Below are 16,582 nucleotides of genomic sequence, written 5' to 3' on the forward strand. Positions count from 1 at the left end.
GAAGTTATGAAGTACCAAAAAGAGCAGGTACCAAGTGGACGGAAGAACGGAAAAGGATCTTTAGTCAACAGATGAAAGCATCCTGGATCCTCCGCAAACGAAATCATAAATAAAGCTTCGTGTGTTCCAAAAGGGACCATTCACGTATAATAATAATAATAATAATAATAATAATAATAATAATAATAATGCTTTGTGAATAAGGCACGCACCTGATTTTATAGAATGATTGCAAGTTAAACTTAAATGTGGAGATAACATGTGGCACGTGGAAGCCTTTAATTCGAGCAGTAAATTTGATTTTTATATTATTTGTTGATTTAATGTTTTTGGACTCAATAATAACTAAAATAATTTGTTTAGAAGCGATGGAGGCACTTATATATGATGGCCAATGCTATGTTAAAGGCCCAGAGTGGGTTAAGCCCATTTTTGATTTTGGAAGTCGAGAGGAACAATGCATTAGGTAAGGCATTAGATAAAATTGAGTCGTACTGATGTTGATGATAAAATAGATGAATCCTGAAGCCTACGTAGATGTTATATGCCAATTCCGGTGTTACGAGTGGCAGAAGAGTCTACACACTGAGAATTAATAAATTAAAAAAATGTTTGAAGAGTTCAAGTGGGATAAATGGACTTCAAATGAGAAGGAAGGAATAATTTAGCACTCGCAGGGACTGAATGGAGATTCCCAGCTGTGAGATGTCATGGGATTTGAGATTTGTCTTGGGAGAACATAGTGTCCCCATAAATTAATAACAGTACAAAATGAAGTAAGGTTGCGGTTCAAATACCATTATTGTGTCCGACCCATATGAAATCCAATCTTGGTTGTTCATTTGGGATTTAACATATGTGACTAAATTATAAAGATATAAAATTTAAAATTAATAATAATAATATTCCAAGTAAATCGTGTTTAAACTGACTGCTTAGTGCCAAACAAGACTGGAACCGTAATGGGTTATGCATTAATAATAATAGTTAACTGCCATGTAACAAGTGAAATTAATTTATCATATAATAATTTGCAGAAGTATAAGAAGAATAATTTAAGATATTATTTCTGAGTATAATAATAATGGTGAAAAATGAAAGTAAAATATTAAATCAAATAGAGAATATTTAAGATAAACTTAAATTATAACTAATACAAGTTTCGTCCCCTAAGGGACATCATCAGCTATAATAAATTAACATTAATATATCAGAATACAAAATAGATATTATTAAAATTGGCAAGACACATTAAAAATCACTGTTGTATGGTACGACATTTAAAAATACAATCTTACCAAATTTTGTTAAAATTATAAGTCATATGATTGATTAAAACAGTTGAATTGTCCATTAAACTCTTGATGTTCTTGGGAATGACAGTTGTGCTTTATAAAATCCACTGTTGTGAATAGCACTCTTGATTTAAAGTATTTCTTGATGAAAGATTATTAGGTTTTTGATATGCATTTCTTAAATAGTACATACAATGAATGCTTCAGAATTTAAAGTTAACTCTGGGCCGTAGTGGTAAAGCTCTTTGTAGTAACAAATATTATTTTGTTCCTTATTATTGGCCCCGACGTGCAGAGGAGGATGCACTTCTACTGAGGTAAATGTGTATCTGATTCAAAACAAGTTCTGGTCAGCTGTGGCTGCAGGTCCCCAGCAGAGATCGACTGTCCGCTTGCTCACGCGTGCGCCGCCTTATAAAGCCATCAGACGAGCGCGTGTAGATGAGGAAGTACAATACGTGAGGGAGCATCCACCGGGTTCTCGGCCGAGGGGACCCACAACCACGAGAGGCGAATGCCTCTCTGTGCTGCTTAATTTACAATAGAAATATACAGTGGAAGTATGTACATTAAATGATATAACATGGGACCTCTACCCGTTCTAAGGGTGTACATGGCAACATTTGAGTCTAAGTAAATGGTTAAGGAAGTACAGAGAAGATTCCTATCTTCAATTTTCTGGAGGGCAGCTGTCGCGGCGAAGAGGGCGGCTGATGTCTCAGCAACATGGATCCTGGTGGGTCGTTGGAATGGTCATGCCCAGGCGGTGTTGAGTTGGAGTGACATGTACGCTATACTGTTGGGAGTAGCGTTGGCGTATATCGTCACTGGGTGGTTGCCTTGAGCTGTATGGCATGCAGTGCTCATAAGTTCAGGTGAAATGCCGACAGGGCCAGTACGCCTCTCGAGTGAGAATATGGCAAACTGGAAAGAGAGGCCAGCACATCACATGAGATACCCAAGACACATAGCCTGCAACACGTGGTAGATCATCCACTGCGAGGCGAGGTATGAGCTGAACGTAACGTAGCACTCGGCGTTGAACACCTGGCAAGAGTGTCGGTGTTTGTAGCTCAGTGTCAATGTTCACACCAAGATATGTCATGTCAAAGTGATTGTTGGCTGTAGCACAGACTTAGCAGTGTTCACTGTGATACTGTGCACCAATGACAGACAGTTCAAGATTTCTTGCACTAGAATATGCTAGCCCCATAGGAACCAATCGTCGAGATAAACAATAACTTTAATGCGAAACTGTTCTTCCAGAATGTCCGCTACTGCAAGAGTCCATCGTTGCATTACACTGGGTGCGAGGGCGTGTCCCATAGGAAACCTGGAGAAAACGTAAGTTTTCTTGTGATAATACACTCCGTAGAACAGCTGGTGCTGGGGCTTATATTGCAACTGAAAAAATCTGGAACATAGGTCAGTCTTAACCAACTTGGAGAAGGGCTGGATCTGCTGGAGTGCCTGTGCTGGAGAACGTAGAGAGAAATGCGGTGTGTTGTAATAGGTTGTCCAGCGGCTAAGGTCGTGGATCATTCTTGCTGCGCCGTTCCGGTCAGTACTTATTTTGAATCAGATACACATTTACCTCTTCTGCACATCAGGGCCAATAATAAGGAACAAAATAACATTCATTACTACAAAGAGCTTTACCACTACGGCCCAGAGTTGACTTTAAATTCTGAAGCATTCAGTGTATATTCTATTTAACAAATGCATATCAAAGACCTAACAATCTTTCATCAAGAAATAATTTAAATCAAGAATGCTATTCACAACAGTGGATTTTATAAAGCACAACTGTTGTTCCCAAGAACATCATGAGTTTAATGGACAATTCAACTGTTTTAATCAATCATATGACTTATAATTTTAACAAAATTTGGTAAGATTGTATTTTTAAATGTCGTACCATACAACATTTTTAATGTGTCTTGCCAATTTTAATAATATCTATTTTGTATTCTGATATATTAATGTTAATTTATTATAGCTGATGATGTCTAATTATAATAAATTATAAATTGTATTGAATAGGCGGACCACTTGTTTATAATATTTAAACTTATCTTGAATATTCTCTATTTGATATATAGTCAATACGGGATTATTATTATTATTATTATTATTATTATTATTATTAATATTATTATTATTAGAAATGAAGCTGTTAAGGCTTGTTACATGTAATTAAAATATTAAATCGATGATGATTAAGTGTTACGATAATGATGATCTCCACTAATGATAATAATAATGAAATAAATAATTTGTATTATTGATTAACTTGGATGATGTTGAGAGTGAATAGGAAAGTCAGCTGGCAAAATGACGTAATTATGTCAATATGATGTAAATAGTAAGCTAAGTTTATGATGATAAATGTGATGACAAATCCCTACATCTGGACGTTTAGGTTAGAGTCCCTTCGTCGTTTTCTTTCCGCTAAGAGTAGCATATCATGGGTACGAACCCGGGATGGTATTGTATAACACCGGGATGGTATTGTATAACCCCGGGTTGGTCTCATCTCGGGAAGGTGGGGCGACGACATTTGTGCTCGCGCTCACCTTTCCAACAGGTAAGGGTCTCTACTCTATGGTGTCGTGGTATTATGGCGAGGGTCGTGGTTTCAATCCTCAGCAATCAACAATTCAACCACCCAAGTGGATGGGTGGTCTACAGTATCAAATTTATTTATGTAACATTTCAGGAATGATTTGCCAAAATGATAGGCAAATAAGAATCTATAGTGTCAAAACTATTTATGTACATTTTTAGGAATGATTTGCCAAATAAGGTGCAAATAAGGATTAACAAAGTTTGTGTATGTTCCAGTTATCTTTAAATAAAATGCTCCTTAAGCATTTGCAAGGAAACAGTTCCAAGTTCTTTGTAAAATAGTAAACCCTTAGTGACCGTTTAAAATATCCATCCCCTTTCCTAGGACGGAGCCTCCAATTTTTCCCTATGATCTGTTTTAATGTCAAAATTATCAGGATGCAATGGCAAATGGTTAGAAAATTTGGAAAGCCAGATATTTTCTTGACATTCAATTGCAATTCATTATGGCCTGAAATCTCTTCCAGTATAAATTCATATGAAACTCCAAACAATAGGCCCAATATCACCGTCCGTGTATTCCACGCAAAACTGAAGGAACTGTTTCGGGGATGAAGTGGTGGACCCATGTTTCATCCCCTGTGATGATTCACCGCAGAAACTCGTTGCCCTCCACAGAATACCGTTGCAAAACTGCCAGTGACGATTGGAAACACTGTCCCTTGTGAACATCAGTGAGCAGACGTGGGACCCATCTTTGACGCAGTTTACAAAATCCAAGGTGCCAGTGAACAATGGAGAATACACTGCCATATCAAATGTTCAGCATGCTGGCAATTTCCTGCAGTGTTATGCCCTACTTCACTCTAATGATCTCAACCACACGGTCAACATTTACAATGGTACAGGACGTTGCAGGCCTGCCTTCGCGATATTCGTCCGTGAGATCCATGAGTCCAGCATAAGTTGCTTACACCACTTTACAATACCTGGGCGAGAAACTGCAGGCTCACCATATACAGCAGTGATTTCACGATTAATGCCCATGCAATTCAGCCATTTAGCCCATAGAAATTGATCATTGCAGGCACCTCCAATTTGGAGTGAACATCAAGTTGATGCACCATTCAGCCTAGCCCGCTCTGCACACGCAACACAGTGGGATACCACACCAACCTTCCTATCGGACGTGTCAGCAGTTATTGTAGTTGCACTGCATTGGCCACAGTCACGACACACAGCGTGCTCTCGCGGCAAGACAGTGTAACTTACTTTTTGATTCACCCTCATATGTAGTCTAGCCTCTTATTCTTGTTTCCTATGGCCTAGGAGGTCCATTTCTAGTTCATGACCTGTTCCCTAGTCATTTCCAGTCATAGTCCAAACCCAACATTTTGGTATCATGATTACTGTTATGGCACTTAATTTCCACCACGCATTCTAATCTTCATGATCATGTTTCTCCTAAATCAGGTGTATCATTCTATCTTTGTGGGAAACTATTGTAGAAGAGATTCACGTAATTATTGGATATGGGTGGTTCAATATGTCAAATTGTAATCTACAACCCTTTGGGCTGAGCAGCAGTCACTTGACAGGCCAAGGGCCATAAGGGCTGAAGCACCATGGCAAGAGTACTGTAGTGTACATAATTTTTTCTACTTTTGAACTAGGCTTTCTCAAAGTTGAGTTGTTAACAAATGTATCTTCTGTGATAACAATTAAATTCCACACCAAATAACAATACAGCATTTTATCTGTTGCTGCTGGTCTAGTGCCTGTGTGAAAATTGATTATTTCTGTTGTTCATCAGTCTGAAAGGTCTTCAGTTTTGTCTCGTCATGGCAGAAAAACTTTAAAACACTGTTTGAACATTGCTGTAGAACAAAAAAGAACAATGTGAGAAGCTAGAGTCAACTGCTAAGTTGGTAGCAGGTTATGGAATAGGAGTTCTGTACCAACTGCCTGCAATGTTAAGAAAAGAAAAGCTGTAGAGGATTTTGTGCAGAACAGTGACAGTGATGGACCTTCAAGACATAAAAGTTTTTAAAAAGACTACATATGAATAATTAGATGTTGCACTCATATAATAGTAATAATATATATAATAAATTATTGTTGTCCAATGAAAAAAGGTGCTGAAGATGTTTTTTCATTAGTTACAATATGTAAAGAGAAAGTCAAGTTATTCTACAAATTTTCAGTGAATTGGATTGTTCATGATTTTTGGTTTTTCATGCATGTTCTCCCTTTCATTAGCTCAAATAACCAGGAGTTTACTGTACTGTACTGTACTGTACTGTACACCATTCTTTCAAAGTTGACTTGAAATTTGAGAGGTTCTCTTCATAATTATTGTGTATCCCTTTTCTTAAGGAAGGATAGAAAAGAAGAAAAATGTAGAACAATCAGAGGGAGACATGGAAAAGTTGAAAGAAAAAGAGATAAAAAAGAAACAGAATAGAAACCTTGGAATGTAAAATTTATATACTCATCAGGTAATAAAATCAGAGGGTATACACATTTTATCTGGTTGAACAGTGTTGAGGGGAGCTACACATAATATAATCGTATTTTTTTTAAATGATGAAATGAAATGACATATGGCTTTTAGTGCCGGGAGTGTCCGAGGACATGTTCGGCTCGCCAGATGCAGGTCTTTTGATTTGACTCCCGTAGGCGACCTGCGCGTCATGATGAGGATGAAATGATGATGAAGACGACACATACACCCAGCCCCCGTGCCAGCGAAATTAACCAATTATGGTTAAAATTCCCGACCCTGCCGGGAATCGAACCCGGGACCCCTGTGACCAAAGGCCAACATGCTAACCATTTAGCCATGGAGCCGGACTTTTAAATGATAACTGGACGCTTCCCAATACTGAGAGCTTGGCAACCCCAACCTACCCTTAATTAAGCAACATTTTTGTTTAATTTTCATTTTTTTAATGCAAATAGTAAAATCATGGACCTGTTTATCGATTGATGCTTGTTGTTTAAAGGGGCCTAACATCGAGGTCATCTGCCCTGGACCTGTTTATCTATTTACTATGAACATAAAGAAAAGTATTATATTACTCAACAAAGAACAGTGTTGTCTATACAGCTAAACAGACATACAGACATATATGTCTTGCATTTATATATTGAGGATGGTTGTCTAGTTGTTCTTCCTCTTAAAACAATAATCACCATCAACACCATCTCTTGTGTTTATAGTAAATAAACAGTTATATAAACAAGGGTATTATTTGTGGAGTATTGTAATAATTTTGCACTGTGTTGATAGCAAGTAGAAAAATAAATGCATACACTATTTATTTACTATAAACAGAAGACAAATGACTATTACCCACATGGCTGTATCTACTTGCTGTCAATATTACAGTACTCAACAAATGACACTCTTATCTATTTAACTATTAACTATAAATAGACAAATTGCCTTTTAACAAAATGGTACAAGCAGGCATCCCAATGAAACCTATCAGGACAATGAGACAACATTTTGAAAATCTAGACATCTTGTCACTTTACTACACATCGATTTGGGCTCATCTGTCAGAATAATGAAATGGTAATAGGTTGTAGATATCAATCTATATGTAAACGAGAGCATTTCTCCTAACGTCGTGCCTCTGCATCCAAACAATGAATTAAGACAGTAAACATATCATCTACAAATAGGTTGGAAATCAAGAAGCCTTTCTTTAAACATTCACCTGTGGGATGTTGTGTGGATAAGTAAAACACTTGAAATCATTTTGTGTACGGTTCAGTAATATAATTATCTTGAGGAATTCACTTTAAAATAACTTTCATTATTCAGATAAATTAAGGAAATGCCAAAATATTCATTATACTTTCTGGTTAAAAACATTATTCTAATATTACATAAATTTAGTTGAAATTTTAAAAAATATATTCCAGTTGAATTCTACAAGGGACTTCTCGAAACTTTCAAAGAAATGACAGTGACAAAAAGGTGTGGGAAGATGAATCTTACAACTAAATAGGTTAGGTTCAGAACATTCTAAAGCACGATGATGTACAGGGATCAAAATAAAAGATGTCATTTTTTTTTCTCTTCTGTTCGATTTTTATCTATAAAGTATATCATTCTCAACACATAGCAGAAAGAAGGTGGTGTAGTGAAAAAGACATATCACAATGTTTCACAAATGAGTAGCATTACACTAAAGTTTATAAAGCGTACGCAAAAAGAATGTCTTGATTGTAATCATATAAACATACCTCGGCATCTGACTGGTACAGTACCAACATCTCTGATTACTACTGGACCCATCGTAGTATTTCCCCCCCTGTTGTCACAAGGCAGTAAATAAACATTTCAATAAAAAACTGAATGTACTTCTCTGAATAAGATTTCATAGATATGAATATATTTACCGGATACTACACATCTACAGTTCTAAGCAAAGCTGGAAGGTACCCTCATATTTCCCTAACAACAAATAATTTCAAGGTGAAAATATTGACATCTATCACATGAACACCCACAACCATCATAACATCTCCTTCCCCCTCCATAATCACCCTAACCCTAAAACGGTGGTGAATGAGTCTACTTAAAATGGCATCCTATTGGTTCATTCATAGTCACGTGATTGATTTTGGATAAGCTAGGGACAGTGATTGGTTGTCTCTGGTGCTCCGAGAAAACTTTGAGTAATGGAGTAGCACAGAATTCACTAGTGAATAAAACAATATTACCTTTATCCGAAGATACTGAATTGTTACTATTACCATCAATAGCCAGAAACATCCAATTAGTACAAGAATATCAAAACGTTATTAAGCAGACGTGCATTCATGCAACTTGGTGTGGTAACAAAGGTAGTGTAGTCACGGCGATGGTGATTCATTACTAATCAAGAATGCAGTTTCTGATATTATGCCATTTTAATGTAAGCAGAGTGATAAAATAGATTTAAACTGTAGCCGATCTAATTACTTTTTTAAAAAATACAGCGTTTTTGGAGTATGTGTCTGTAATAGTGAGTTGTTCTCTAATAGTAAGGTGGGTTGCGGGAGAGTATAATTCCTTGTATGAGCGGGGAAAATTGAGGGTTCGGACTTCGGAGGCAGAAAAATCGATTTGGGCTCGTCTGTCAGAATAATGAAATTGTAATAGGTTGTAGATATCATTCTATATCTAAACGAGAGCATTTCTTCCCACGTCGTGCCTCTGCATCCAAACACTGAATTAAGACAGTAAATCTACCATTTAAAACCTTGTTTTTTTAAAAAAAAATGAGAATTTGCCAGGCTTACATTTTTACATGCGTGGTGGTTGTATTTACTACTCTGCACAACGCAGATATAAAAATAATTGAGAGACAGTGGGATTGTCATCGGGAACTTCGTTTTATCAGCAGGCCTTCCGTAAAAATGTTCATTTAAGAATAAGAAAACATCCACATAAGTTGTGGGTGCCATTTGTGCCATACCGTAACGCCGATAGGTTCCTTATTCCTGGTAAGCAAAATAATCTCGGAAGAAGTCCGCTCGTGTGATGCGTGATTGAAGATTGCTTCCTTTTATCTTGGTGGTATTGCGGCTCCTGAACTCTGTAATAGACCTCTATTTTCACCTTTATTTTCTTGCAGCCAAAGAGGATCTACCGGTACTTTTAATAATCTTTGTGTTTAAACTCTTAAACTAGAAAACGCATATTATATCTTCTCATGAGAGGTTAGTTTCTTCAGATTTTCTAAATGTTTGGAACCAGCGGCGATTGGGGTTTAAAAGTGCAAGGGAAAAAAATATACAGACAGAAACAGTACCCGGGTTTTAGGGATATAGCGGACGGCGTAGGGTATGCTATACATAAAAAATGAAGAAACAAGCTACAAAATGGTAAGTTTTTGATACTCTCTGAGCGAATTTCGACAGAGAGGTAAGGATTGAGAGTTTACCCATTTAAGCGCGGTAATAATAGCTTTTTTTTTTCTTTTTTGAGATTTTGATCCTGTACTACATAATAAAACTTTCATTAAAGGAAAAATATTACAATATTACGCATTTATTACAATTCAATAGAAGTACGCCGTGATTATACAATTAAAATCATTTAGTATTTGACTACACACTATAAGAACTAACAGACACTGAAGAAAATGCCAGACTGACGAATGCGCGCGGCAAGCGGGTGAATCATACCTGTGTCCATGACCTTGGTAATAAATAAATAAATAAATACCTGCTGTGGCGCTATACAAATTGGTTAGCCGGGACAAACGACATTTTGTGCGTATGTTCGTTAATAATTTTGTTAATGATTAAAGAAACTAACGGAAAGAATTGGGTGAGAAGACAAGGGGGCTTGTATAATACAAATTGCTTTTTTTTAAAATAATTCCTAGTTTCAGCCGGCAAAAATGCGAATAAAAATGTAGGCTAATATGTTCTCCAAAAAGTGGGGGGGGACTGCCCCCCCCCCCCAATCGCCGCTACTGCTAGGAATTGATTATTTTCATTACTTCGACTCCAAACACAAATCCCGAAACTATGGTTCTGGTTAACCCAGATGAGGGCAGTGAGGTCGCATAAGTAGATTCCATTCTCTTTTATAAGTTCATAAAGTAATAACTCGAACATCATTGATTGCTTGCGGGTTATACCTATGGGATGATTTAAACGTCAAATAAAGCTTTGAATGAGATAAATATCTGATTATTGTCATTTATTTGTGATCAGCATATTAAGTGACATGTGTGACTATGTATAGAAAACGTTTTTGTACACAAGTATTTTTGCTATTCTTTTAGAAACCTTCTTGAAAATATAACCTATTTCAGTACCATTATGAAAAAGTTAAAATCATTGCACAATTATGAACACATTATTGTAGGATGAAACATAATTATCTAGAACAGCAATTGACAACAGAAAAATGTAGAACACAACAATGAATATAATGTAGCAAAAACAAACAAAAAAAATTTAGTCTTTGTGGTTTCACCACCTGGCATGTTAAGTTGCAATTGATTGTTCTGTGCCTACAATATATTAGAAGTAGTTATAAAGTTTAAAATCTACAAATCTCACATCATGACCTTATTCAAATTACACAATATCTTCAATTGTTCATCAAATTCTGTCCGGTGGACACTTTCTGCATATTACAAGTAACAACTCTCATTATTGTTCCGTATTGAAGATGACGTTAGGCATAGATATCAAGGATAATTTAATAAAAAACCACCTATTCAATACTAGGTGGTTTTTTATTAAATTATCCTTGATATCTATGCCTAACTTTCTGCATAGTCGACACACGCAGACAAAATAAGAGCAAATAGCACATCTGGTTTTTGAGGGTCTATAATTCCTCCTGTCACATTTGAAACATCTTACTGTGTAGTCATTAGTGCAGTTGGCTGAGGATATTGTTGTTCTGGTATGATACGTACCAATCATCTCCTGAATTCTCGTTCTTGGGCCTGTACCTCATTAAAGGCCATGGCTGTTTCCTTCCACTCCTAGCCTTTTGCTACCCTATCATTGCCATAAGCTCAATTGTAAAATTAAAAAAATCATTCTTGCCATATGTCAGTGCACCAGTCATTGTAGCATGTACTCTTTGCATAATTCCTATGCCAGACATTTCAAAAATTATCTCCTAAACCTACCAGTGCTATTTGCATTACTTTAGAATGATGAAACTGCTAATTCCTTCCATGTTCAGCGGATCATAAAAAATAGTAAAATACCATCGGGTACTTCTTGCAGGAGCCCTTGCTGGCAAGATGTAGTGTTTACAGTGTGCTATGTCTTCTGGTATGGGCTAGAGCAATTTGTTACTTTCATTGACCTGTCTCAGTCTCATCCTTGGCTTTGACAATATGAAAGTGACCGAGGTATGAGCGATGCTAGGAATACCATTCGTTATGTAGCCAGTCCATGTTATGATTGTTGTGAAAATATCGCCCATAGGTTCGGTTGGTGCAGGCATTTCAGGGGGCTTGGCAGACTGATATGCAATAGTGACTTCTGGCTTGGTGAGGAAAGCAACGGGAAACTACATCCTCATTTCCCTAGTATGCGTCTTCAGTGACGCCTAGGCTGTCTATGATAGCCTTTGGTGGAGCTGTGGAAGATCAGACCAGGCTTCGGGCTGAATACCCAACATACATACTTCTTGCAAAGGTGTAGCTAGCTTTGAGTTCACCCAGTGTATCCACGCCGCCTTTATTTTCATTATATCAACATCATCAATGTCCCACTCGAGTCGCCCGGGTGTGGTTAACAAGCCTCCTCCACTCCTTTCTGTCCTTCCACTTTTCCTGCTCCATTACTTCCGCCACATCTAATCCAGCTTCTCTAATGTCCTTCCAAATCTGATCCATCCACCATCTTCTCGGTCTTCCAACTGGTCTCTTTCCCTTAACTTCTCTTTCCAATTCCCTTCTTGCTATCCATTCCTTTCCTATTCTTTTTACATGTCCGAACCATCTCAGTCTTGCTTCCTGTATCTTCTGTACTAACGGGTCTATATTTAGCTCTTCTCTGATTTCAATATTTTGAATTCTATCTCTTCTTGTCTTTTTAACCGATGTTCTTAAAAATTTAATTTCTACTGCTTGGATCTTACTACCTTGTCTCTTATTAGTTACCAGCGTTTCTGGTCTGTATGTTACAATTGGTATGAAATACCATTTTATATAATGTTAATTTCGTTCTCTTGGGTAATTTGTCATCCCATAAAAGCTCTCTGACTTCATTTCAGGGTTGATTTCATTACTTCCATTAATAATGCTACCCAGATATGTAAACTGTTCTACATTCTCTAACTGTTCTCCGTCAATCAATCAAATCGATCGATCGATCATTACTGATCTGCATTTAGGGCAGTCGCCCAGGTGGCAGATTCCCTATCTGTTGTTTTCCTAGCCTCTTCTTAAATGCTTTCAAAGAAATTGGAAATTTATTGAACATCTCCCTTGGTAAGTTATTCCAATCCCTAACTCGCCTTCCTATAAATGAATATTTGCCCCAATTTGTCCTCTTGAATTCCAACTTTATCTTCATATTGTGATCTTTCCTACTTTTAAAGATGCCACTCAGACTTATTAGTATACTAATGTCATTCCACGCCATCTCTCTGCTGACAGTTCGAAACATACCACTTATACAACTGAAGAGCCCAACCTAGCACACGGGGGCGAAACGCTGGCACCAGGAATGAGTTAGCTGGAAAGTTTATAATGTCCAATAACGCACCATTATACTGGTATTACATACCACTTAGTCGAGCAGCTCGTCTTCTTTCACCCAATTTCTCCCGGCCCAAACTTTGCAACATTTTTGTAACGCTACTCTTTTGTCGGAAATCACCCAGAACAAATCGAGCTACTTTTCTTTGGATTTTTTCCAGTTCTTGAATCAGGTAATCGTGGTGAGGGTCCCATACACTGGAACCATACTCTAGTTGGGGTCTTACCAGAGACTTATATGCCCTCTCCTTTACATCCTTGCTAAAACCTCTAAACACCCTCATAACCATGTGCAGAGATCTGTACTCTTTATTTACAATCCCATTTATGTGATTACCCCAATGAAGATCTTTCCTTATATTAACACCTAGATATTTACAATGATCCCCAAAAGGAACTTTCACCCCATCAATGCAGTAATTAAAAATGAGAGGACTTTTCCCATTTGTGAAACTCACAACCTGACTTTTAACCCCGTTTATCAACATACCATTGCCTGCTGTCCATCTCACAACATTATCGAGGTCTCGTTGCAGTTGCTCACAATCTTGTAACTTATTTATTACTCTATACAGAATAACATCATCTGCAAAAAGCCTTACCTCTGATTCCACTTCTTTACTCATATCATTTATATATATAAGAAAACATAAAGGTCCAATAATACTGTCCTGAGGAATTCCCCTCTTAATTATTACAGGGTCAGATAAAGCTTTGCCAACTCTAATTCTCTGAGATCTATTTTCTAGAAATATAGCAACCCATTCAGTCACTCTTTTGTCTAGTCCAATTGCACTCATTTTTGTCAGTAGACTCCCATGATCCACCCTATCAAACAGGTCAATTGCAATACAGTCCATTTGACCTCCTGAATCCAAGATATCTGCTATATCTTGCTGGAATCCTACAAGTTGAGCTTCAGTGGAATAATCTTTCCTAAAACCGAACTGCCTTCTATCGAACCAGTTATTAATTTCACAAACATGTCTAATATCATCAGAAAGAATGCCTTCCCAAAGCTTACATGCAACGCATGTCAAACTTACTGGCCTGTAATTATCAGCTTTTGGTATAGCTCCTTCAAGCAAACAATAATCAAATAAGTACTTCAGATATGGTACTATATCGTAACCCATTGTCTTTAGTATATCCCCAGAAATCTTATCAATTCCAGCTGCATTTTTAGTTTTCAACTTTTGTATCTTATTGTAAATGTCATTGTTATCATATATAAATTTTAATACTTCTTTAGCCTTAGTCTCCTCCTCTATATGGACATTATCCTTGTAACCAACAATCTTTGCATACTGCTAACTGAATACTTCTACCTTTTGAAGATCCTCACATACACACTCCCCTTGTTCATTAATTATTCCTGGAATGTCCTTATTGGAACCTGTTTCTGCCTTAAAATACCTATACATACCCTTCCATTTATCACTAAAATTTGTATGACTGCCAATTATGCTTGTCATCATGTTATTCTTAGCTGCCTTCTTTGCTAGATTCAATTTCCTAGTAAGTTCCTTCAATTTCTCCTTACTTCCACAGCCATTTCTGACACTATTTCTTTCCAGTCTGCACCTCCTTCTTAGTCTCTTTATTTCTCTATTATAATAAGGTGGGTCTTTACCATTTCTTGGCACCTTTAAAGATACAAACCTGTTTTCACATTCCTCAACAATTTCTTTAAACCCATCCCAGAGACTGTTTACATTTTTATTTACCATTTTCCACCGATCATAGTTACTTTTTAAAAGCTGCCTCATGCCTGCTTTATCAGCCAAATGGTACTGCCTAATAGTCCTACTTTTAAGACCTTCCTTTCTAACACATTTATTTTTTACTATGACAAAACCAGCTTCATGATCACCAATTCCATCTATTACTTCGGTTTCTCTATAGCACCACGTCCAGGATATTTTTCCCTCTAGTTCGTTCCATCACTTTCTGAATCAGCTGTCCTTCCCATATTAGCTTATTTGCCATTTGTTGGTCATGCTTCCTGTCGTTCGCATTTCCTTCCCAACTGACATTTGGTAAATTCAGATCCCCCGCTACAATCACATTCCTTTCCATGTCGTTTCCCACATAGCTGATTATCTTGTCAAATAATTCTGAATCCGTGTCAGCACTACCCTTTCCCGCTCTGTACACTCCAAAGGTATCAAGTTGTCTATTATCTTTAGAAATGAGCCTTACACCTAGAATTTCATGTTTGTCATCTTTAACTTTTTCGTAGCTTACAAATCCTTCTTTCACCAGAATGAATACTCCTCCTCCCACCATTCCTACCCTATGTTTACGATACACACTCCAGTTCCGTGAGAAAATTTCTGCGTCCGTTATATCATTTTTCAGCCATGATTCCACTCCTATTACAATATCTGGTAAGTATATATCTATTAAATTACTTAATTCTATTCCTTTCTTTACAGTCCTTCTACAGTTCAACACTAATAATATTTTTATGTCATCCCTACTTGACTTCCAGATCTCTGTACCATTATCACCGCTCCCTAGACAACCCCGTTTCCCATGAATGTACCTCCCTATTACCCTTCCAAACAAATTTTCTAACTTATATGTACCACTGCTGTTTAAGTGAAGGCCATCTGAGCGCAGATCCCTATCTCCTACCCACCCATTAGGATCTAGAAATTTCACTCCCAGTTTCCCACATACGCACTCCATAGTCTCATTTAAATCCCCAATCACCCTCCAGTCAGTATCCCTTCTACACAGAATTCCACTGATAACAATCCCCGCTTTCTTAAATTTCGTCCGTGCTGCATTTACCAGATCCCACACATACCCAACTATGTTGGTACTTATATCAGCTTGCCTTACGTTGTTGGTACCAACGTGAAAGACTACCACCTCCTCCCTCTCTTCTACTTTCCTCAACATCTGCCTCAACCTAATTCCTGGATAACACTCTACCCTGGTTCCCTTTCCTCCACACACTTTCCCCACATGTCTAACGATGGAATCCCCCATGACCAGAGCCTCAACCCTACCCATCTCATTTGATCCCCTCCCCTCCTGGTCAGCCCTATCTTTCCTGATTGCTGCAGAAGCTACTTCCTCCTCCCTTTTCTCCTCCCCATGACCTTGTTCCACCTGTCTTTTCCTATCCTCTACTCTACATTTCCCTTTCCTACATTTTCCCTTCCTCTTACTTCCACACATCTCAGCAACAGTTCCTTGTTCTTCATCTTCCCTCTGTTGCTGTACCTGGAGTGGCTCGTACCGATTTTGCACAGACACCTGTCCTGAATTCTGATCCTGAATAGAGCCCTTAGCCTGCAATCTCCTTCCCCTTAGAACATTGGACCACCTGTCTCCTACAACTCCCCCTTTTCCTTCCTCTCCCTCTTGTACACCTACTGTAACCTGTACATTGTTTGTAGGAGGCCTATCTTCCTTCCTGTCTTCCGTGAGAATCCTAATTATCTCCCTCAAACCCTCCATCTC

General features: G+C 37.6%; 1 protein-coding gene across 1 annotated transcript in view; it reads right to left on the minus strand.

The window, feature by feature from the left end:
• Window positions 1-8,403, minus strand: part of cic (Putative transcription factor capicua) — a 519,891-nt gene extending 511,488 nt beyond the window's left edge. Inside the window, exon 1 of the mRNA XM_067138869.2 lies at window positions 8,121-8,403. The gene's annotated coding sequence lies outside the window, so the exon portion shown is untranslated. The remainder of the gene's footprint in view (window positions 1-8,120) is intronic.
• Window positions 8,404-16,582: the final 8,179 nt, after the last annotated feature.

Source organism: Anabrus simplex, chromosome 1, assembly GCF_040414725.1.
Source record: "Anabrus simplex isolate iqAnaSimp1 chromosome 1, ASM4041472v1, whole genome shotgun sequence".
Classification (NCBI taxonomy): domain Eukaryota; kingdom Metazoa; phylum Arthropoda; class Insecta; order Orthoptera; family Tettigoniidae; genus Anabrus; species Anabrus simplex.